Source organism: Gavialis gangeticus, unplaced genomic scaffold (assembly GCF_001723915.1).
Source record: "Gavialis gangeticus isolate Ggan-Ray unplaced genomic scaffold, GavGan_comp1, whole genome shotgun sequence".
Lineage (NCBI taxonomy): Eukaryota > Metazoa > Chordata > Crocodylia > Gavialidae > Gavialis > Gavialis gangeticus.
Window position 1 is genome coordinate 145,922,158 of NW_017729022.1, and position 22,123 is coordinate 145,944,280.

General features: G+C 40.7%; 1 protein-coding gene and 1 pseudogene across 29 annotated transcripts in view; both read left to right on the forward strand.

The window, feature by feature from the left end:
• NRXN1 (neurexin 1) overlaps nt 1-22,123 on the forward strand; it is a 1,443,145-nt gene that overhangs the window by 497,486 nt on the left and 923,536 nt on the right. The gene's annotated exons all lie outside the window — the stretch shown is intronic.
• Nucleotides 4,082-9,413, forward strand: LOC109296741 (annotated as a pseudogene).

Here is a 22,123-nt window from a genome sequence, read left to right on the forward strand (position 1 = left end):
GACATAACTAGTTTTTGTGTCCCAGCTCCAAACGAAAATGGACTTGACACTTCTGTCTCTTGTATATAATCTGCTGTGCCAAACTGGTTTGCAGAGCCAGAAGCAAAGGAGGCCTTTCTAGTGTCCCGCACTGAGAGGGGCTATGCAGCACCCTCTGGTTTGTGACAGACCTGGATTTATGGGATGAGGAAGGCACGAGATGTATATGGATATAAAAAGGAGATTTATTGACTTACGTCCCTTAATGATAGTGACTGGAACACAGGCGTTACAAGTTACACTTTGTTCCCAGTTGCGGCTCGGCAGCTCACAAGCTAATTTACTCGATATGGATACAGGGGTGGTTGTTATACCTGGGGAGCGTCAGCAGGAGACGACGGGTGATCAGCCCGGGGGGTAACTACGAGTCCGGCTCGAGTTACTGATGAATGGCGGTCTCTCCGAACAAAGGACGGGAAAACTTTTTATAACTTTTCTTATCAGGTTTTACTCTGTGTCAGCCAATCATGACTACAAAGGGATTTTTCTTTGTCTACTCAGGTTTCAACACAGGCTCTCCCTCCTGTCAGCCCAGCCACCAGGACAGGGGGGTTTCTTTTCGTTTGGGTGGTACTGAGTCTGTTTGGTCATAAAAGGGCGAGCACGGCACATTATTCTGATTTTACAGTTTCGTTAGAGTCAGGTAATTTGGAGCCTCATTATCTGGTTGCCACGGGGACCGGTATCTTTCTTTGACGTCATGGTACTGGGCCAAGGTTAGTTCTCCTGTGTGGGGGTCTCAAGTGATCTGGATGGGGCACAGACAAGGGTGTGCATGCAGCACTGTTGTTAACTTGTACTTGACAAACACAAGTGAAGGAATTGCATAGTCTCCAGGGGTTAGAAATGGGTTAAAATCGCTTTTCCAAAGTAATGGAACACTTTCATTTCTTGGTGTTTCCTTTTGAGTCCATTAAATGTATGTGTTAGGGTTGGAGAGTAGCGAGATAATGCTCATCCTGTTTCTTTCTGAGATAAGTGGCAGAGACTCACAAACATTCAAATTAAGGAAATTTGAGATGGGAATTAATAAATAAGAACACTTTCATTTTTTTCTGTGCATATCTATAAGTGTGTGTACCCTCCTGATGAAGGGTGTACATGAAAGCTTGCAAAAAACTTTTTTTATAACTATTTAGTATTTAGTTGGTCTAATAAAAGATGTCACATCTACCTAAAGAACTTTGCCTTCCATACCCCCCCCCTTTAAATAAAGGAATGGAGAAGTTGTAAAAAATTCCTCCTGGTATTCCCTGCTACTTCAATAGGTATGGCAAATGATTCTCCAATAATTATGCCACTAAAATGTCTGTTTTAACCAGGAAAAGTTGTGAGTATACAAGATGTATAGCTTTAAGTTGCTTTTAGTTTGATTAGAAAATATGATGTCATATATAGTGCCTTTTTATATGCAATAAATAATGTTGCAGCAATAGATAACCATAATGAGACTTGTAAATAGACACAATGGTTTTCCAACAACGTATCTGAGAATAGAGAGTCAAAGATGTCTTAGCAAAATAATTTCCCCTTTTCTAATCTATTCAGAAACCCCTCAGTATTTAGGATATGCCCCTGAGGAAAAGCTGGATTTAATGTAGAAGGGACAGTAGTAGAGACAGCATTGTTTTCTCCATCAGCTCCATGGAATTTTTTAATAAACTGATACTTCATCTGTTTCTGCTACACAGAGAACCTTGGCCTGCAATGCTGTCAATCAATGCCTTTCATAAAAGTATACTTTTATATAAAAGTGTAATTTCAAAAATCATTGGTAAAGGTGACTCCTCACAGTGCCAAAATAAACTTAATTCATGCTGGACTAATGTCTTATGTAGCTTTTGTTCCATATTAGGTTGGCTGCATGTGTTATGTTGCTTAGGGTAAAATTTCATAAAGGGTTTATGCACTGTTCACATTTAGAGGGAAAATAGAGATATAATATAACATTAATGGTTACCTAGTGCTTATAATGGGTAAATTTATTTTTGTTTGGTTGTCTGGTTGTATATTTTCTAAGGGTGTGTAGGGTGCCATACTATAGTGCTTATAACTTCTGCAGACCACTTTAGAGGATGTTGGGGCTATCCAAAAAAGCTTAAGGATTTGAGGACAACACTGAAAATTTTTTACAACATGCACCATGCCTTTTATGCCCACATTATTCATCCACAAAATAGTCTGCAACAGACCTCAAAATTTTATGTGCGTTCTGGAAAGGAATTAAGTTGGAATAAGTTACTATAGAAGCAGCTGGTGATCTAAGAGAGTGGTCCCTGTATTGCTACTTATGCAACTTTACAGTGGCCCAGAATGTCTGTGACAAAGCAGAAGCCCTTCTTCTTATCTGTAAGTTTAGGAGGAAGAATCTCTTCAAAATTTTCCCTGTAGATTCCATTACAAACAAATTCTGTTTGTGTGTTTTGTGTAGACAGAGGGGAATAAAGATGGCTGTGTATTTCTGCTTTATAACGTTTTAAATAAAATAAGCATGGCTTACAAAACTACTTGGTTTCCTGAGTGTAGAGACTATGCTGTCCCTTTTTTACTGAATTCAAGCATTACTCTGTCTTGATGATACAGACCAGGGGTGAACAACCTTTTGCTAGTGCAAGCCACCATTTGAGACCTGCACCCCACCATGGGCCACAAGTCTACACCTGCCAGAGCAGCCACCTATCTGTACTTCCCCTTGCAGCTGATCCTGATCCCCTCTGCAGTACAGATAAGATTCTGTAGCAGAGGGGAGCTTTGTAAAGGGAATCAACATCATGGCACAGCTCCATTCCATCAGTTCCCCAATCTTAGATTAAACCTATTTGCAGACCATATCCAGGCCATAGGCCATACATTGCCAACCCCTAGTTTCCCTACAACTAATAATTGTTTGGGCATGATAATACAGTATACCAGGGGTTGGTAACATTTTTGGGAAAAACCCCCACATCCTTGACTCATAAGACATTGGTGTGCCAGGGGCAGATGGTGGGGAAGCTGTGAGAAGCCCAATCCTTGTCATGTCAGTGCAGGTCCAGCCCCTTCCCCACATCTGTCCTGAGGTGCATGTGCACCTGCCACCAGCAACAAACTGGGCCAGAGCTCCACAGACCCCAGTGCAGCTGCTTGCAGCCTCCTGGCTGCCTGATGGAGCTTGCTCAGGCTGTAGGTAGGCCCTTGCTGCCTGCCATCAAGTCTGGACTGCTCACAGATGCACTGGGGTCCAGCCCAGCTCATTGCTGGCAGTGGGTGCATGCATGCCGTGAGGCAGATAGTGGGGAAAGGATCAGGGCTGCAGTGGCACAAGGATTGGGCCCTTCATAGCTCCCTTGCTGTCTGCCCTGGGGAATGCATGCCAAGCAAAATGTCTTTGTATGGCATGCTTTGGCATGCATGCCAGGGGTTCCCTACCCCTACAGTACAGCATTATAAAATGCACCTTTTGTTTGGAAGAAATGTGTGATAGCTTAATACAGAAACTAAAGCAGTCAAAACTTGGAGATTCATTCTAGGATGGCTCATCATGACAAGCATCCTTGTTTTCTGATGCATTTAGTGGCTTCTCTGACTCAAAGTGAGGTATGAAAGTTAAAAATGTGATGGCAGACAGATGGATAGTTTCTGTGGTACAGGATGTGCATCAGCCTCTTTCTGCCACTATGAAGTAGACTACACATGTGGTGGAGACATCTGGTCAACATCCACCTGATGGCACTGGGAAAAAAAAGGAGAATTAACTGGGGATTGGGCAGAGGTGGCCAAGCCAGTAACAGCACTAGCAATTTGGAAGCCTTTCATAGGAAGCAGTCTCATGAGTGCTACTCTTTTGGCATGGATGTGATCTGATATTGGGATCAGATACTGGTTAACATGTCGGTGCCTAGCAGTGTGTTTGGGTCTTCTCCCAGGCAACCAACTGTCACGAGAGCAAAGTTCTGATGCAGGATGCAGTAACCCAGAGCAACCTTTATGATGTGAGCGTCTTGGGTCAGAGTAGAACTTTGGCTTGGTGAAGATTTCTCTCTTCACCAGCTCATTTTCTCTGGTCTTCAGTTCATAGAGGTGGTGTTGCACAGCATTAAAAGGTGTAACATTACGAATGGACAGAAGTTAAGACCTAGGGGACTGCCACTTCAGAGGTATTTCTGCTCAGAAGATCAGCCCCTCTTTGATAAATTAAGTCAGCTTTCAGAGGCCTAGGTTTTGTCATCTCTCAAGGAAACTGCCAACCTAGTAACTTGGCCAGTGTTTTCCTTTATCCTTAACATCTCTTTGTGTGTTCTTCTTGCTGAAATCCTCTTTTATGAACGTGAACAAGATTTGATCAGAGCTTTCCTGAACTACTGGAAACTATTTCATGACAACTTCTGAGACTTGGTTATAACCATGACAGAGCCCCAGAGGGCTCAGTTCACTACTCTCTCAGGTCCACTGAGCAGTAATTTCTTGAGAGAGGATATGGCAGGAGTGGAGCAGCCACAGACTTGTGAGCCAGCAGTTCGCATCACACTTAATCTTTTTGAGCCTGATGACAAGAAGTTTCCGGAGTTTTTCTACCCTGAGCTTCTTAAGAAAGCTCAAGGTGCTTCTCCCGGAGACAAAAGGAAATACCCTGATGATTCCTTTGATGATGAGGAAAGAGAAAAACATGAAGTGGAAGGTCCTGCCCAGGAGTTTGAAGAGAACTATGGTGGAAAGAGACGCAGGACAGACCGTTTGCAGGACTTGGTGGATATAGGGTATGGGTATAATGAATCAGATTCCTTCATTGATAATTCTGAAGCATATGATGAGTTTGTTCCAGCTTGTCTAACTACAGAATATGGAGGATTTTACATCAACTCAGAAACACTGCATTTCCACCAAGCATCAGAATCAGAGAATGATTATGTTGAAAAGAAAAAGAAGAAATCTCCCAAAAAGCGAAAGTCAGAAGAAGGAGATGAGAATATGATGAAGAAGAAGAAGAAGAAGAAGAAGAAGAAGAAAAAGAAGAAGAAAGACAATTCTTATGACAAGAAAAAGTTGAAAAAATCCAAGTTTCCTAAAGCTGGCTTCAGGGTGCTGAATGTCAGTAAGGAGGAGGAGAAGGGGGAATCTTCTGGAGTGCTGAGCATCAAGGAGGTGCTGCACAAATTTCAGATGGAAGAGGAAGCTCAGAAGAAGAGAGAAGAGCAGATTGTAAAACACTGCCCAACTGAACCTCCTGCCCCATTGGAAGTGTCTGATCCCTTGCTCTTTTGCCATGCCAGTGACAATGCTTTGTCTGCTGCTGGTACAGACTCATTGACTGATCTAGACATTGAGTGGCTCCCCAGTGAGTCTACAGAAAAAAGGCCCTGTCTTGATGCGAAAGATGGAAGTGACCCTCCTGGGATAGGTTTGGAACAGAAATTTAAACAGCCACCTTCCCTCCCAGAAGGACTACCCACTCCACTGGAAAGATGCATCAAGGAATTGACTCTGGCTGCCAGAACTGCAGAAGACAAACAACAGTTCTTCACCCAGGATATCAATAACATCATAATGGACATAGAACTGCAGACCCGGGATCTGACCAGCCAGATCCAATCTGAAATCTATACCTATCTGGCCACCTTTCTTCCTTGCAGCGAAGATGCTCTGGTCAAGCATGCCCACAAGCTTTATGAGTGGAGTGGATGCCTGAAGGACCCTCTCCAGAAACTGAAGGAAGCTATTGGCAAGGCAATTCCAGAACAGATGGCAAAATACCAGGAAGAATACCAAACTCATACCCAGGCCAAGTTTGCTAAGATGCTGGAAGAGAAAAAGGACAAGAAGAAAAACTGGATTTGCTCTGAGGTGGAAGAAGACAAAAAAAAGGGAGGAAAGCGGATCATTGGACCACGGAAGAAATTTCAGTGGAACAAAGAAATCAGAGAGCTGGTTCGCCATGTGGTGAAGATCAAAGTGGACATCTATGAGCTTGAGAAGAATAAGGCTCAATCTCTGGCAGATTATTTGAAGACTTTTCTAGATACAGAAGTGAAACCCCTTTGGCCTAAGGGCTGGATGCAGACCAGTACACTGTTAAAGAAAACAAAGAGTGTGCATAGACACCTGACATCCATCCTGGTAAAGAAGAAAGTGATGACTCCTCCAAAGGTGAAAGTGAAAGAATCCTCCATTAAGCCAGATAAAAATATGTCTGTTTCCTTGCCATTGACCCACTTGAACGATGCGGTTTCTCCATCTCTAGAGCCCCAGGGAGCAGGCCTGGGCATCAGGACCCAGACCAAAGAGCTCTTGGCTCTCAGCACATCCCAGGTACCTAACAGCGTTTCCAGTCCTTCTGCCATCAGTATGGGTGACTCCCTGGATGAAAACTTAATTCATGACCCAACCTCTTCATTGGAAGCTGTCTCTAAAGAGCTGGCTGTGCTGAATAGCAGAGTGAACAGGAGCCCTGATTTCACCCTTGCCAGTCCACCAAAGCCTCCTTCAGAGAACATCATGACTCTTGTCACTTCAGAGAAGAGAAACTTTCCTAAATCCAGCTCTTTGCCTTGCTGGTCCCCTGGTAGCTCTCTCCAGTCACCTCTCAATTTCCTGACTCAGCAGGCACTGGAATTAAAACAGTCCTTTCAAGATAAAAACCCAGAAAGTTCCAGTTACAATGAACTGTCCCTCCAAGCCTCCTCTAGTAATATACTCCCCAGTGCATGCCAGGCCAACCAGAACCATTATAGCCTGCAGCAATCAAGCCATGAACTCCAACTATCAACATCTGTGCCAGCCACCCAGGTGAAGGACTTTTACTCGAGCAACAAGCAGCAGAAAAATGTTACATCTTCAGCTCCATTCGTTGAACTGCAGAGCAGCAAGTCTGCCTCCCCAGTGCCCCAGTGCTCTCACCTCCAGCAGGACAATAAATCTGCTCCTAGATTGCATTCCTCCACTTCATCAGATGGAAGCAGCACCCCAGCCATGATCAGTTCTCACAACACCCCAGACTTTTTTGTGCCAACCCTAAGCTATACGGGGAAGCACTCAGCTAGCTCCAGCTCTTCAGGAGAATCCAACAAATCTCCTTTAATTTCCAGGTCCTTTTCTACACAGACAGCTTCTTTCAGCAGCTTCTCATGTGATGCATCTTCAAACCAGAGCTTCTCCTCAGGGAGCTTTCTCCCTTGCATGCAGACATGTTTCCCAGAACAGGCCTCTGGTTGCTCATCCCCAAGCTCCATGGTGAAAAAAACTCCAGTCTCTCAGAAGTTGATTCTAGTAGCACCACCTAGTGGACCAAATGGAGGTTCAAGTACAGGGACTCGGGGAGTAGCCAAATTACTGTTCCACATTCAACCACCTGTAGTTAGCAGTACTCCATCTTCGGCCTCTGTTCCAAAAGAAACTAGTGGAGCCATGCTGCTAAACAGCTCTTCTTCCGTAAGTGTACTGCCTCCCTCCTGTGGGCCCAGCAATATAAAGTTTCCAGGTGCTCTGAGCTCTTCCGCAGTGGGAATTGAATCTCCTATCCATTCCTTCCCTCTTAACACTATCTCCAGCTCAGGTGCCTCTCCCAAAGCAGAAGTATCAAAGGATGTAATAGTCACAGGTCCTGCCCCAGGATCATTCCACCATGGCCCTGGCCACAACGTTTCTCAGCTTCATGGCAAAGGTTCAATGTACAGCAGTGGAAGTTATGGCTCCTGGAAGGGGAGAAGCTCGCACCAGCACAAGACAAACTCACAAGGAACAAACCAGAAAGGCTCAGTGCTGACTCCAGCACGTTTTATTTTTTCCTCGCAGCAGCAGAAAGAACTGAACTGAAGGAAGAATTTCTCAGCACCTACTTCCAGGGGCTTCCCAAAATGGGCCATAGCATGACTTACCTTTAAAGAAGTGCCTGTTGAATTGTTCCACTGCTTCCACCCCTCATGCAACCCTGGCATTGGAATGCATCCGAAATTGTAGGCATCCCTGAACTATGTGGGGAAGCACTCAGAGATGGTACATCTTGCAAGAATCTGGGCACCACTGGCCCATCACCTGTATATACCACTGCCATGTACTTCCTACGTCCATTAACTTCTCAGTGTCCCAAGGGAGTATGTGAAAGGTGCTTATTTCTATTCTAGCTTTACTTGGATAACGCTCTCGTTGTCAGTGCTTTCTGAAAATATTGACTCTGTTCTAATTTTTCAGTTGTACTATAAAGCTGTGCCAGAGGTGATTGGAAGATCTAACACTACCTCTGTGCTTAACATAACAAATTACCTGATGTTTCTTTCTGGAGGAGAATGAGGACTCTTTAGAGATGATTTTGGATGTGTGCAACAACATTTGAAATGATTCTACGTCTTTTTTTTCTTTCCTCCAAAGGGATCTCTTTTTTTTTTTAATGCTCATTACCTTTGAATTGGGTGGGACACTCATCAGCATGTCACGTGTACAGGAAGACATAATTCCAGTGCCTTGTATGATGTAGCACAAATGGACTAATGACACATATTTTGAATGCTCTTTGACCTTTTTTCATCATTCTGTATTTAAGATGCATTCATTTTATTTAATAGCACTTTGTTATGGCACATATCAAAAGCTGAACTCTTAGGACTTAAGTTGTGACTTGGTTACTCCAGGTCCAGTACCAAATCCAGCAAAATCATCATTTTGTATTTGATTTGAACTTGTGCAAGTGGGTTCCAGGCCTTCCCTATAAGCCATTTTTACTAGCATCTGAAGTAATGATCTCTGGTGAGCGGAGAGAATAATATAAATTAACAAAGGTTGCTGCTGATAATCAAATGCTCTCCTTGCTGACTTCTGGACTAAAAGAATATTCCTTTTCAAAGCTGCAGAAATGGGAGATTGGCTAGCTTGGGAGTGTAGCATTGTTTAACTTTAGATCTGTGTGCTAACCTCACTTTCTTTTTACACCGTCTTTGGATGTGTGTGTAAATTGAAGGCAGTCTGTAATTCTCAGATGGAAAACCCTATTGAACTGTAGTTGCAGTGTTGTGATATCTGACACTGCAACCAGGTTTGATTTATCTGGACTTCAGAAAGAATAGGACTGATCCGTTAAAGAAACTATACAGAAGTTTGCAAATCCCCTTTCAGTGCTTCAGGAGGAATTCTGACAAAAGAGTATATATCAGCAAACCGTCATCCTATTTTCTCTATTAAATAACAAAAATGAGAAAGAGAAAGAAAGAGAACGAGCCCTTGTTAGTTGGATGAGGAATATACTTAGGCTGCAGTCGTAAATCAGTCAAGTTTCTCTAAATTAGCTAAGTTTTACTAAGAGTATTTCAGAGGTAAGTGAAAATTTTGGGTTAAACAACCAGAAAACTATTTTCATTGGTTCATTCTAAGTTATTTATTTGGTGCAGGCAGTGCCATTAGAGAAAAGCCATGGAAACGTCATAATGTACTTGTGTGTAACCAAACAGATTAAAAAAAAAGATATTTGTTCTGTTCTTGCTCTTCTTGTTCACATGAGTATCAATCTTCTTTCACTCTAAAGGCAAAGATAAATTCAGAAATGATATCTCTGATTATAACCTAGCTTTAACAGAGTTTTTTTATGAATTACAGGATAAACAGTTTTTAGGCATGAGGACAAGTATCTACTCCCACAAAAGCAGTATTTTCTCCTGCCAAGATGTACTGGCCAAATATTTCCTGATAATGAGAAGATTGGCAATTGGCAGTGCATTTCCTATATCTTCCTGATGACTTGCACTGCATCTGTCAGAAAACACAGGGCTCTGGGATGTGAGAGAATTCAGCAACCTCTTAGCTAATGTTGTACAATAACCATAAACCCATCTGAAAGACAGTGTTTTATCTTGTAGATTTCCTTTATATCCTCTGTTTCTTCTGTATGCAAAAAACATAGCACCCTCCAACTAACTAATTTGACAGGATAACTTAATGTATGCTTTTTTAAAGCATTTAGTCCTTTACACTTGTAATCTTTGAAGATGAATACTAATCCTGCACTGAGGTTAATTGGCTTCATCAGTTTCATGGGAACAAGATTTGGTACCAAATAGTATTTCTGAAGACAAGTCTCTCTTTTTTTATCTTATGGTTGCTCTAATAGTGTCATTTTCAAGGATCCCTCAATTTTTAAATCAAATTGAGATATTTTGAAGTTTCCTAATTTTTGTAGGGAAATGATTTCACACCTATTGAAGGCATGTTAGGTTGTTTTCCAAAAATGCTAGTCATTTTTTAAAATCTTAGCTTAACATACAAACAATGAAATAGCAACAGTTATATTGTCAAAAGCACCCACCTAGTAAAAGTGTTTGACTATTTTGAAAACTAAGATTCAAAGTACAGAAATGTTGAGTGCACAGAAAACAGAGAATTTAGAATGACTTGAAAACGTTTGACATTTCCAAAACTCAAGAATTGGGTGACTGATTTGTGGGCCCAGAATAAAGTCCTGGTAAATGAATTAGCATTTAAAACATTTTTGGTTGAAAGGTTAGTGGAAGTGAACTAATTCTGATTGAGAAGAGCAAATCCATTCTGCAGGGCTCTAGGTTACAGAGAGACAGTGTTAAAAATGTTCTCAGTAAATTTGAATGTTTCTAACAATTTTCTGGTTCAAATAGGTTCAAAGCATATTGTTTCATCAGTTTTTGGGGGGAGGGTTTCCTTGTCAAAGCTTTGAGACAGGCTGAGAGCTTGAAACTTTCCTTTGGACTGTCAGATCTCAAAGATGCTTTTTTTCTATTTTAGAACAATGTATCTTGAAAACAAAATGCGTGCACTTCCACTCACTTGGACACATTATTTAGGTAATCAGAGCACTTGAGGTGCAATGAAAGAGGAAGTCTGTTTGAAAAAAAGTATCTGTATCCCGAGGGATTTCCTCATGGCCTCCTTAGTTGCCATATAGCTCCAATCCTGGGTTGTGTGATTTCTCAAACACCCATCAATGCTATTTCTTTATTTGGGCAGAAATAGATTCATTGTGGTGAAATCCAGGATATTTGAGGCAAATCTCATATTGGCTTCAGTAGAGCTAGGATTTTAACTTCTGTTTCTTCTCTTGCATGGTCTGAGCCAGCTATAGGGTCTGATGTCTGGATCCCAATCAGGAGTTGTATTCTGTAGCAGCTCATAGTAGCTTTGAGTTGCATATAGACTTTCAAAATTTGATATCACTAGAGTGAAGCAATTTAGACTGCTTTGCTTCAGGGTCTTTATTATTGTATTACTGTTCATTTACATTGTGTTATTTTAGTGTTCTCATGAGTTGGGTTCCTTCAAAAATAGCATGTTCATGCATCAGCATCTACACTTTTCAATTCTGAAGTACTGTGAATGATCTTTGAACTTACACAACACAAAGCAATTCAGTTGGGAACTTGCTTGGCTCTAACCTTTGAGCAAATTTATTTATACAAGTCTGCTTTCATGGTCTGAAGATTTGTATAGCAGCATGTCTAGTTTCTGCAACTAGATGATTACCCTTGCGTCAATTTAACTTTGCTATGAAAATAGAATTTTTAAAATTAAAAACAACAACTTATGCCATTTTATTAATTTCTGTATGTACTGGTATAGATTGGGTTGTATAGACTTCATGGCTGTCAAAATGGGCAGGGATCTCTCTATTGACTTCAGTGGACTTCAGTAGTATTAAGGCCAGAATTATGAAGTCCTTAATGTTCTCCACAATTTGTAGGCTAGGCCCTATATGTGTCTGTGACTTACGGGGTTGGACAGAGAGAAAAGAAGGTTCTTCACGTTTCAGATAGACCTCTTTATTTTTAAGAAGAAGATTTTAGTTATGGAATTCTTCAGATAATTCCATCAAAACATGTACATTATTGATTTAAAAATCCACAGTATCCTGGCTGGTATAAGCAGAAGGGTGAAGAAGGGTTCATTTCTGAACCCGTGCCCTCAGTAGACAATGGACAAGTTCTTCTCAAAAGCTAAAGAACTGTACAAAGGAAGGATTCTTTTTTTAAATTGGTCTTACAAAACCCAGGCAGTGTCTTGCATGGTCCTGAGAGCCATGTATTGATAACTTAACTATTAATTTACTTACACATGTCTAGTAAAGAGTAGTCCAGTAGGGCTTTCTTTTCATTTAAATTGTCATTAGATTTTTGTTGACATTAGAAGGAATATCCTAATATATATATATGTAACTAAATAAATTCTCCTTACAGTGCTAGTAAGTCTGTGTCCTCATTTTCCTGTTACTTTTTTCATCTTGTTCTATAAGAATATTTGAGAATCAGGAGTCAGATAATGGGGTGTAGAAAGAGAAGCTGATTACCATGTAGTCATAAAATTAGCATCAGCTGATTAGTATTATCAGAAGTATGGTGTGTTTCTGGTTGCTATTGCAGACTTCTAAGAAAGGAAGGAGCTGTGTCCCAAAGCTCCCAGTCAATTGTCTCCAATGGAAAGTGAAAAAGATTAGCATCTAGTATGACGAGTTCAGTACCTCTTGGATTCAGCCCTAAAGATTTCCCTTTGACTTCACTGGGATTGTAGCAGGCCCTAAACACTTGAAATTACTTTATTTTGAAGTCAGTGATAAAACTTCCAGTGACTTCAGTTAAAAGGAGGAATAGGTTTTAAGTGTGTAAATAGAAAATAACCTTTTCTGCGTTGCAGGATGTATGCAAATAAAATACGGTTACTGTCTGAGACCTGTATGTGATACAAAAAGACATTGCATCAGTTTATATATATGCAGACTGTAGTACTGAAGATATGCATCGCTTTTTAAGAGGTAGAGATTATATGGTAGACTATTATATTCAGAGATAATTCAAAATAAAAACATGGTAAGGAATTATAAATGATTGTACTATGTTGCATTTTTCTGTGTAAATTATATTTTACTCATTAAATAGAATACATTTTAAACTTCTCAAAGTGACTGCCATTCTTTTTTAATGCTTCCTATAGAAGAAAAAACTATTGACTCAGCATTGAAAGTAAAAGCTAGAAGTCACAAGCTGTTTCACATTCCCTCAAGACCATAGAATTGTAGGAAGCTAGGGTTGGAAGGGACCTCAGGAAGTCATGTAGTCCATCCCCCTACTCAAAGCAGGACCATCCCTCACTAGATCATCCCAGCCAAAACTTTGTCTAGCCAGGTTTTGAAAACCTTCAAGGATGGAGCTTCCACCACCTCTCTGGGTAACCTGTTCCAGTGTTTTATTACCCTCCTAGTGAGAAATTTCTTCCTAATATCTAACTTAAATTTCCCTTGCTGCAACTTGAGACGTTGCTCCTTGTTTTGTCATCAGCCACCACTGAGAACAGTCTAGCTCCTCTTTCAAACCCTGCTTCAGGTAGTTGAAGGCTACTATTAAATCCCCTCTGTCTTCTCTCCTCTAGACTAAATAAGCCCAGTTCCCTCAGTCTTTCCTCATAAGTCATGTGCCCCAGCCGCTGAACCACTTCTGTTGTCCTCTGCTGGACTCTCTCCAACTTGTCCACATCCTTTCTGTAGTGGAGGGCCCAAAACTGAACACAGTACTCCAGATGTGGCCTCACCAATGCTAAATAGAGGGGAATAATCACTTCCTTTGACCTACTGGCAATGCACCTACTGATGCAGCCTAGGATGCTGTTAGCCTTCTTGGCAAGAAGAGCACACTGTTGGCTCATAATCAGCTTATTTTCCACTATAACCCCCAGGTCCTTTTCTGCAGAGCTGCTGCCCAGCCAGTCAGCCCCCAACCTGTATTGGTCCATGGGATTGTTCTGTCCTAAGTGCAGGACTTTGTACTTGTCCTTGTTGAGCCAACCACAAAAAAAGTTGCAGACATACTACTTAGGGCCATGTGTGTATGTATGTGCCTGTGTAATACCTAAATTACTGTATTTATCGAAATTCAAGATTAATTTTTATTTAAAGTGTCCCCCTAATAATTGGAGTCTATATATGGAAAAATTATAAATTACGGTAAAAGCTTTGTTATCCAGCACCCATGGGGAATGGGGGGTGCTGGATAACAAAATATGCTGGTTAATTGAGAGGCCTGAACAGGCATCTTTGCCTGTTGGTGCTGCCACTTATCCTGCCGTGTCCGGGATGTCACCACCCCTCCCACAGGCCCTGAGGGCCAGGGAGGCAGGCCCCACACAGCCAGCTATGCCCTGGGATATTGGGGCTCAGAGAAACTGGAAGTGCCATGGTGGGCACTTCTGGTTTCACTTTACCTTACAAGCCAGCATGCCGGTTAATAGAACATGCTGGCTTGTAAGGTGCCAGTTAACAGAGCTTTTACTGTAGTTCTAATTTTCCATGTATGAATTCTAATTATTGGAGAGCCATCTTAACATCATTCGCCCCCGCCCCTCCCCCCTTCTCACTGCTACAGCAGGGAAAGCAGTGGTAGTGGGGCATGCTGTGGGGTGGGAGGCAGGGGTTGGGCAATAGGTAGCCCCCTTCCCCCACCACTTGTCCCTGTGGTTCCTGTTCCTTGCTTTCCCTCTGCAGCTTCTGCTTCCTACTTGCTGCCCACAGCTTCTGCCCTGCCTCCCCCATACATTTACTGTCAGGCATTGCTCTGGCTTTGCTCCATTCTTTCCCAGGCGCAGAGCACGAGGAAACTCCAGCCTCTATCACAGCCATGTAGTGATAGCAGCTCTAACCCCAGGAGACTGCTGCATGGCTGGGCAAGGGCTATGTTACCATGTACTCCATACTGAGGAGAGAATGGAGCCAGATCCATGCCGGATAGCAAGCAGGGCAGGTGGGAGAAGGGGCAAAATCTGCTTGGGTGGTCACTATGGCTCTTCTTCTGGTCCCTAGTCTGGATCAGGGGCCAGAGTCAGAACCACACCACCTGCCTGTCCCCACCAACCTTGTACTCAAATCCAAGATGAGGGACTTTTTTCCCCCAAGTTGAAAGGGCATGGGGGGGCAACTTGTCTTGGAGTAAATGCAGTAAGAGTTGCCCACATTTAGTTTTTTCTGTCATCTGGATAGGTTTGTGCTACTGCTTTTGGACTGTGTGCATACCCTTTCAAATGGTTTATTACCATATTTACCTGAGTCCAAGAAAACTTTGAATTTAAGATGACCCTCCATAATTAGATTCTATACATGGAAAATTATAAATTTGTTATAATTTTCCATGTATTGAATGTAATGGGGGGGTCATCTTAAATTCATACCCCCCCCACCACACACACACACACACACACACACACACACACACACACACACACAGCTGTGGCAGAGAAAGCAGCAGTGGGAGAGTGAAAAGCCAGACCCCTGCCCTTTGCTCCCTTGCCCCTCGCCCCTCACCATGCCTGTGCCTTTCTCCCCTGTGCCTGTGTCTTCCCTCTTTCCTGTCTTCTTTACCCTCTGCTCCCCTCCTGGCCACCCCCACCTTTAACTTATACTGCAACTCTGCTTCTCTGGGGCACTCAGCAGCAGTCCTTCCTGGCCCTAGCCAGGGAGAAGTGGCAACAGTCCAGCTGGGCAGGGTCAGAGCTGGAGAGCCAGAGTCAAAGCAGAAAATAAGCAGGGGGAGGAAGGGGCAGCTGGATGCACAGGACTGGTAGCAGAGAGAGCATGGGTTGGATGGGCAGGCACAAGCAGGGGGGCAGGCTGTGGGTCTCACCTTCCCTCCATGGTCTTCCCCACACTACCCTCCATCACATGTTCCCTCCTCCATCAAATGAGCCTGGGGCAGGCAGCAGCTCAGCTCCAGCTTCAGCCCAGGGCCAAAGCCAAAGCTGAGCAGCCACCTGCTCCAGGCTGGTACTTGAATACAGACAAGGCTTTTTTCACCCATGCTGATCGGGAGTGGGGAACCTCATCTCAGACTTGAGTAAATATGGTATTAGTTATTCATACAGGGCACTATTCTTGGTTCTGTAGAATCTGTATTATACCGCATTGGTCCGTTTTAAGGAGAAATCCTCCCGTAGTGGAGAGGTGTACCTTTTAGTGGAGACCAAAATAGTGGAGACTGGCTCCAAGAGGTGGCTCAAAGCCATCTTTGCTTCATTGTCTCCTGCTCCTTCCTTTCATATGAAGTAGAGTTTGACTGGGATAGATAAACTAGCCTACCAGTTTTTATGTGACTTCATTGAATTTTACAATATGGAAACAAAAAGCTCAGACGTACAGGAATAAACACTCATTATATCCAGTGACTTCAGTGAGCTTTTTTTTACACTGAGGTATTTGCAGAAATAAATGTGTACAGTACTACTCACCAAAAACTCCTGTAGCACAGCATGCAGTACTTATGGAGACAATCAAACCTACTTTGAATATCTTCTTGAAATACTCTACTCACAATTTCACTAGATGTAGAGGAAAGCTCTGTGATCTTTTGTGTTGCAGACTCTCTTTATTTTTTTCAATCAGGAAATGTAATCTCATAAGAGTTGAAATAAACTGTTCATCTCTTACCAAGGATACCTGTCAGAATATTTAAGTGATCTCCCTAATCTGTCAAAAATTTATTGAATTGCTTTGAAGCTTGCAAGCCAGTCTCTTAAAACACATTTTTCTTAGAATTCTCTGATCTACAAGCTTTATTACAGCCATACTATCTACTGTGGAAGCAGGGGTTGAGAGAGACAGAAGGGTTGCTACTATATTCACAGCTGGGGCTGGAATAGTGTAGCAATAGAAGCTTCATTTTACTTCAGGAATGAGTTTATAGAGTGCCAAGAAACAGAATTCTAGATCTGAGATGGCAGATCCTTCCAACTTCTGTTTGCTAACCTTACAACACCTTTACTGTTAGCCCTTAATTACTAAAACAGTGAGTTGCAAATGAAGCCAATGAAGCAGAACCAATTTAAATCAGAAGCAGCTCAATTTAAGTCTATGTACCAGTAATTACACTACTGGTGTTATGTCCCTGATCTTTACAATTTAATACATGTAAATAAAACCAAACAAACTCTAACATAATTCCCTTAAGCATCCCACCGAAGGTTTGATTTGGTTAAATTCTTGAGCTGGTTGATTTTTGAGGCACAGCTGTAAAGTTAATGCTCTTCTTTTTTGGTTAAGAAAAGAGCATAGAGGGTTTACCCTTTGAAATCTTAGTCTCCAGCTAACATACCTGTTATTGTGTCAAAAGGAAGAAAGTTTGTCAAAAACATTTTCCCCTGTGTGTCTGTTGCTTTTTGAAAGTTTCTAGCCTGCATTTTCTTTGTTGTTTTCTGCAAACCGTTTTTTTCCCTTATGTGCTTTGATTGTGATATTACCCAACTTGTTCATTTTCCTCCCTACTCTGGTTCAATACTTTACTTTTTTAGTCCTCAAAAAGGTATAAAGGTTTCATCTTTTACCTACTGTGCATATAAGAAAATGTGTATCCATTTTGTCTGATTTTTTGAGGCAGGAAAGTATTTCACATTGAGTCAGCTTATTAATGATTCTTAAATAGACATGGATTTCTGTTCCATGCTTTGAGAAAAAATAAAATAGGCAGTACAAAAAGCAGAATGAATTACACTTGCAAATGCTTTTTCCTATGACATAACTTCATTAACATCCATACACTTGTGTATCAGAAGATTCATACTATCAAACGCTAATGTCGTAAAACAGACACTAACTCTAAGTCAGTCCTACCTTACTTGGGCATAGTTTTAACTAAAGCAAACCATGGAACTTCTTTACCAAAAAAGGTCAGTTGACAAAGATTTTGGTTTGTTCAGACTTAAAATGTAATCTACCCAAGCTTGTTGGACCACCCAGGGAGACTACCACAAAGTTAAAGCACAAAAGAGCCCTCACTGTCACATGGGGATCAATTTGTCATTGGAGGAGAAATTGAACCTGTCATGATTACTAACAAAAAACCCAAGATCAACACTTTAGCTAATGAGAGGATCACAAAAATAATTTTCATGATTTGATTTTTTTCATAATTAAACTTTAAGTGGAAGGAATTCATTAAATGTTCTCTCAATTTGTTAATTGATACTTTAACAAATGCCTTCATAAAAATATGTGCATTTATATGCATCTTCCTATGTCATTTGACATTGATACAGTATTTGTGTATCACTTGAAAATAAAATAGTCTAATGAAAGCAAGCTTGAAGGGAAAAATACATCAAACAGAGCTACTACTGCTTTTGTAGTGTTTTAAATAAAGTATATGTTGGTGAATATTTCAGGACCCAACCTGTAGACAGTGAAGAGAGGTACTATGCACTTGACTGTCCATGCCTGTAGTAGATTTGATGTTGAAAAGTTGGGAGCTCAGTGTTATTGGAGACTTCAGTTTTGAACCTAGAAGGGAAAAAGTAATCTGTATTAAAGCTTCAGAGTTTAACTTTACTTAAATAAAGGTAGTTTAAGTCTATCAGCCTTGTCCCTGCCTTTAGCCTATTTTGTTTCTGGATATGGATTTGAACCCCACTCATAACAAGTAGGGTATGGAAATTGGATCTCCCATTTTCTGACTTCTGTGGGTCTTAAGGCAATAATCTCCCACTTTGAATAAGATATATGGTACTGCCCGTTGAGCACAGTTCCTCTCAGCACTGACATTTTTAGAAGTCATGGTGAGCCACTGTGTTGCATGCATTCTGACTTCATCTTCAGTCTCACAACTAAACTTCACCTTTCATTCCAATTTCCAATTGTTCTTGTTTCTTTAGCGTCCTTAAATATCTGTCAGACATCACCAAATGGGGCCCCAAACAGTTCATCCAAATCCCTCTGTTAACCTCTTTCTCAGCCTGTCATATATGATTAATGTGGCCTCTCCCTCCATGAGGTGAAGGCAGACCAGGTTGCTCTATGATTCATCTACATATAAATTTTTGGAGGATCCCAGGACTCATGATACCTGGATCCTCATAGCACATGGATCCTTTGTGGGGGATATCTGGAGTACATGCACATACTGAGCAGTACTGAGCTGTGGGGTCACTGTGGCTTCAAATGCTTTTGACTCTGCTGGGACCCAGCCAACTAAACTATATGGTAAATCATGAAACTGTGGGCTTTGAACTAATATCGTGCATAATTTGTATTGTCTGTAAGTAGGTGCAAAAGTGCTGCTTAAATGTGTTTATGGAGTACCTGTGCTAAATCTTACAGTAGCCAGATTGGTGTGGACTGTGGGAGTTTTTGCCTTCTGTAGTTGGAGGCATAGCCCTCTATCTGGGATCTCTTGAGCATATATTAACAATGTTTTATAGAAGAAGAAGGGTGGCAATCTTAAATTAAAAAAAAAAACCCAAATCCCTACATATTAATTGATTTAAACTTTTAACATATACAAGGGGCAACATAACACATATGCAGAATAAAATTGAGAAGAAAATTAATATTTCTGTAAAACTCTATTGGGATAATGTGTAAGATAATTAATTCTATCTGTTGTTAATGACTTATCATTGGTGATATTACCAGGAGCTGCTGCTGACCTCATTACAGAAACCTCAAGGAATGGAAACAAGTTCAAAAACTAAAACTGAATTCGGTTGAGTGCATAATCCATTGTGGTATTGATTGAAGAAGAAGCTGCAGAAGAATAAGAATTCAGAGATTATCTTCAGTGATTTTCCTGAAAGGCCATCCAATGGGACACATATTAAATAGATGTTTGTCAGTCACTGCTGCACTGATTTGATCTTTCCAATGACAGCTCAAGCTGCTTTTTTCCAATAAAGTGGTGTAGAATTGCTGATTTGGCCTTTTATTTTCTTCCTCAAGGAAAATGCCATTAAATCAAAAGATTTCGTCTTGAATACTTAAAGAAGGGCATGATAGGCACAAAAAAATGTTAACCTTCTTAAAAGCTTTTCTAGATTGCCATAAGCTGTGGATCTGTTTATAGTATTAGATCAGCATCCCAAATACAAGTGAATACTCTGTTTACTTCTGCATGTCCTACATTCAGGATCGATTTTAGAAACATGAATGTATTTTAGTGTGTGCATTTATAAAAATATTCCATTTACCAGAAGCAATTTCCAGTGCATAGTGTTTATATATACACTTACTGAAAGATTGTTTGTTTTTATCTTACATATTCATTGTTTTCTAAGGTAGTAAGTATATAGTATGTACTGTAGAGCTTGTCACAGATGGTGCAAATTAGATTTATTATCTTTTAAAAATATATTCGTGGTACTTTAATAGGTTTTTATTATAAACTCAGGGTTTCCCTAAATCTGTAATGAGCAAATTTGTTTTTTAAATTTTTACTCTTTTATTAAATATTCATTAAGTGGGATCCATAGAACTCATACAGTCTGCTGTCTAGTGTATTGAAACCTCAGCAAATGCAGTATTTTGAAATTCTTTATGCGGAGTGAGCCACAGTTTTTTTTCCCTTGTTGAAACATGTTAGGGTTCAGTACACACTACTACCAATGTAGTTTCGTGCTCTGCATCTAGGACTGTGATTTGAATCAGAGGAATTTTATGCCCTGAAGAACCAATACAGCAAATTCTGCATATCCCTAGTGTATGGGCAATAAATCTTCCTATCAGCTGTGTCTGATAGACTAGACAGTGGTGCAGACAGAATTAATAGATGATTCTAGATGCCCAACTTTACTTCCAATCTTTCCTATGAAGCCTTTCCCTCTTCCCTCAAACAAATAAATAAAACCCAAAAGCTACTGGTGTACAGGTTGTCAGGAATTTTCTGACAAAGTATTATCTTGTTCAGGAAAAAAGTGTTCAGCAAAAAAAAATCTTTTATAGGGTTCTTTGTACAAGAGAAAAAAAATCTCTGCTCCAGGATGGTAGGGAGATATGATGGAGAGAGAAAGAAAGGGCGTGCAATAGTTGTCCAAGCTCCTGAACGTTAAGACATGGCCTTCTCTTCAGTGTTTTCTAATGGACACCTTAAACAGCGACCTGGTTAGCATGGTGGCTGACTCTTTTCAGTCCTAGTCTAGGGTGCCTAACTTGCCTTATGTATTGTATGTAGAATTTAAGCACCTAGTACGTGGTTAGATGCTGAATGTTGCAATGCCTATTTATGGACCAAGCCCTACGTGACTTACCCAAAACCCCAGGGGAATTCAAAGCAGGAAATGGAACACAAATCTTTCAAATTGTCTGGCAGGTTAGAAATTGCATTGAATTGTTATTTTCCCTCGTCAAATCTGGCCTCTTCTCAGCAAATCTTGGACCCTGCCAGCAGTGTTAGTATGTGGGAGAGAGATCCATGTTTGTAGTTAAGACAGAACTTTGAGTCAGGAAGCTTGGATGTTATCACTGAGTCTTTCAGATTTTCTGTGTGAAGTTGGGCATCTCACTCAGAACCCTATTTTCAGAAGGATTTTTTTCATTCAGAAAATATGGTTAGTCCTTGTTGGAAGGTGGTGGGATTACATGGTTGTGGTGATGTCTTTGTTCATTTTCTTTGAGTTCTTTCTTTGATTTTTTTTTTTTTTTTTTTTTGAAGGAAGATTTATCTTCCTAGGCAACTTTTTTTTCCTTTTTTCTCTTCATTATACCCCTAATTTGATAATAATTTTACATTTCTCTCTAAAAAGAATACAAATTACTTGGATGGTCATGGGAGTAAAAGGGAATGGCTTGGTACAGTAGACCTGTTACATGAATTGAATGTGTTTTAGCAATACCTTGCAGTACAGTATGTATAAAATGCTATCAAATCAGAGTTATAAATGTATTTGCACAATTGAGAGTGCTTTACACAAACTTTGAAGTAACTTTTCCCATGTGTAAATGGGTGCATATGCAGCAAAAAGTCAAGAATCAAGATATATCCTGAAATCCTAGTGCTAAGAAAGTTGATGGCAATAACTACCCCAACATCACTGGGGCAGGATTCCATTCATACTGTTTAGTAGAAAAGGACTTTCTAGTATGTGTTTATATTATTCGAATAGTACCCAAGAAGTATAACAGGACTTCTTTCTCTATGACCTTGTCTAGGTGGTAAAATACAATATAAATATATTACCTTAAGTATCATAATACATGTTAACTAGCGGGATGTTAAATATACTTTTGCCCTGACTCTGAACAAATACAATCATAAAGCGTTGTGGTTGGTTGCTGTTTGCCCAGGAAAGGCCTGAAAGCTCAGATCCTGAAAAGTACTTAAGTATGTAGTTTGACTGATTTAATTGATTTTAATTTTTTTTC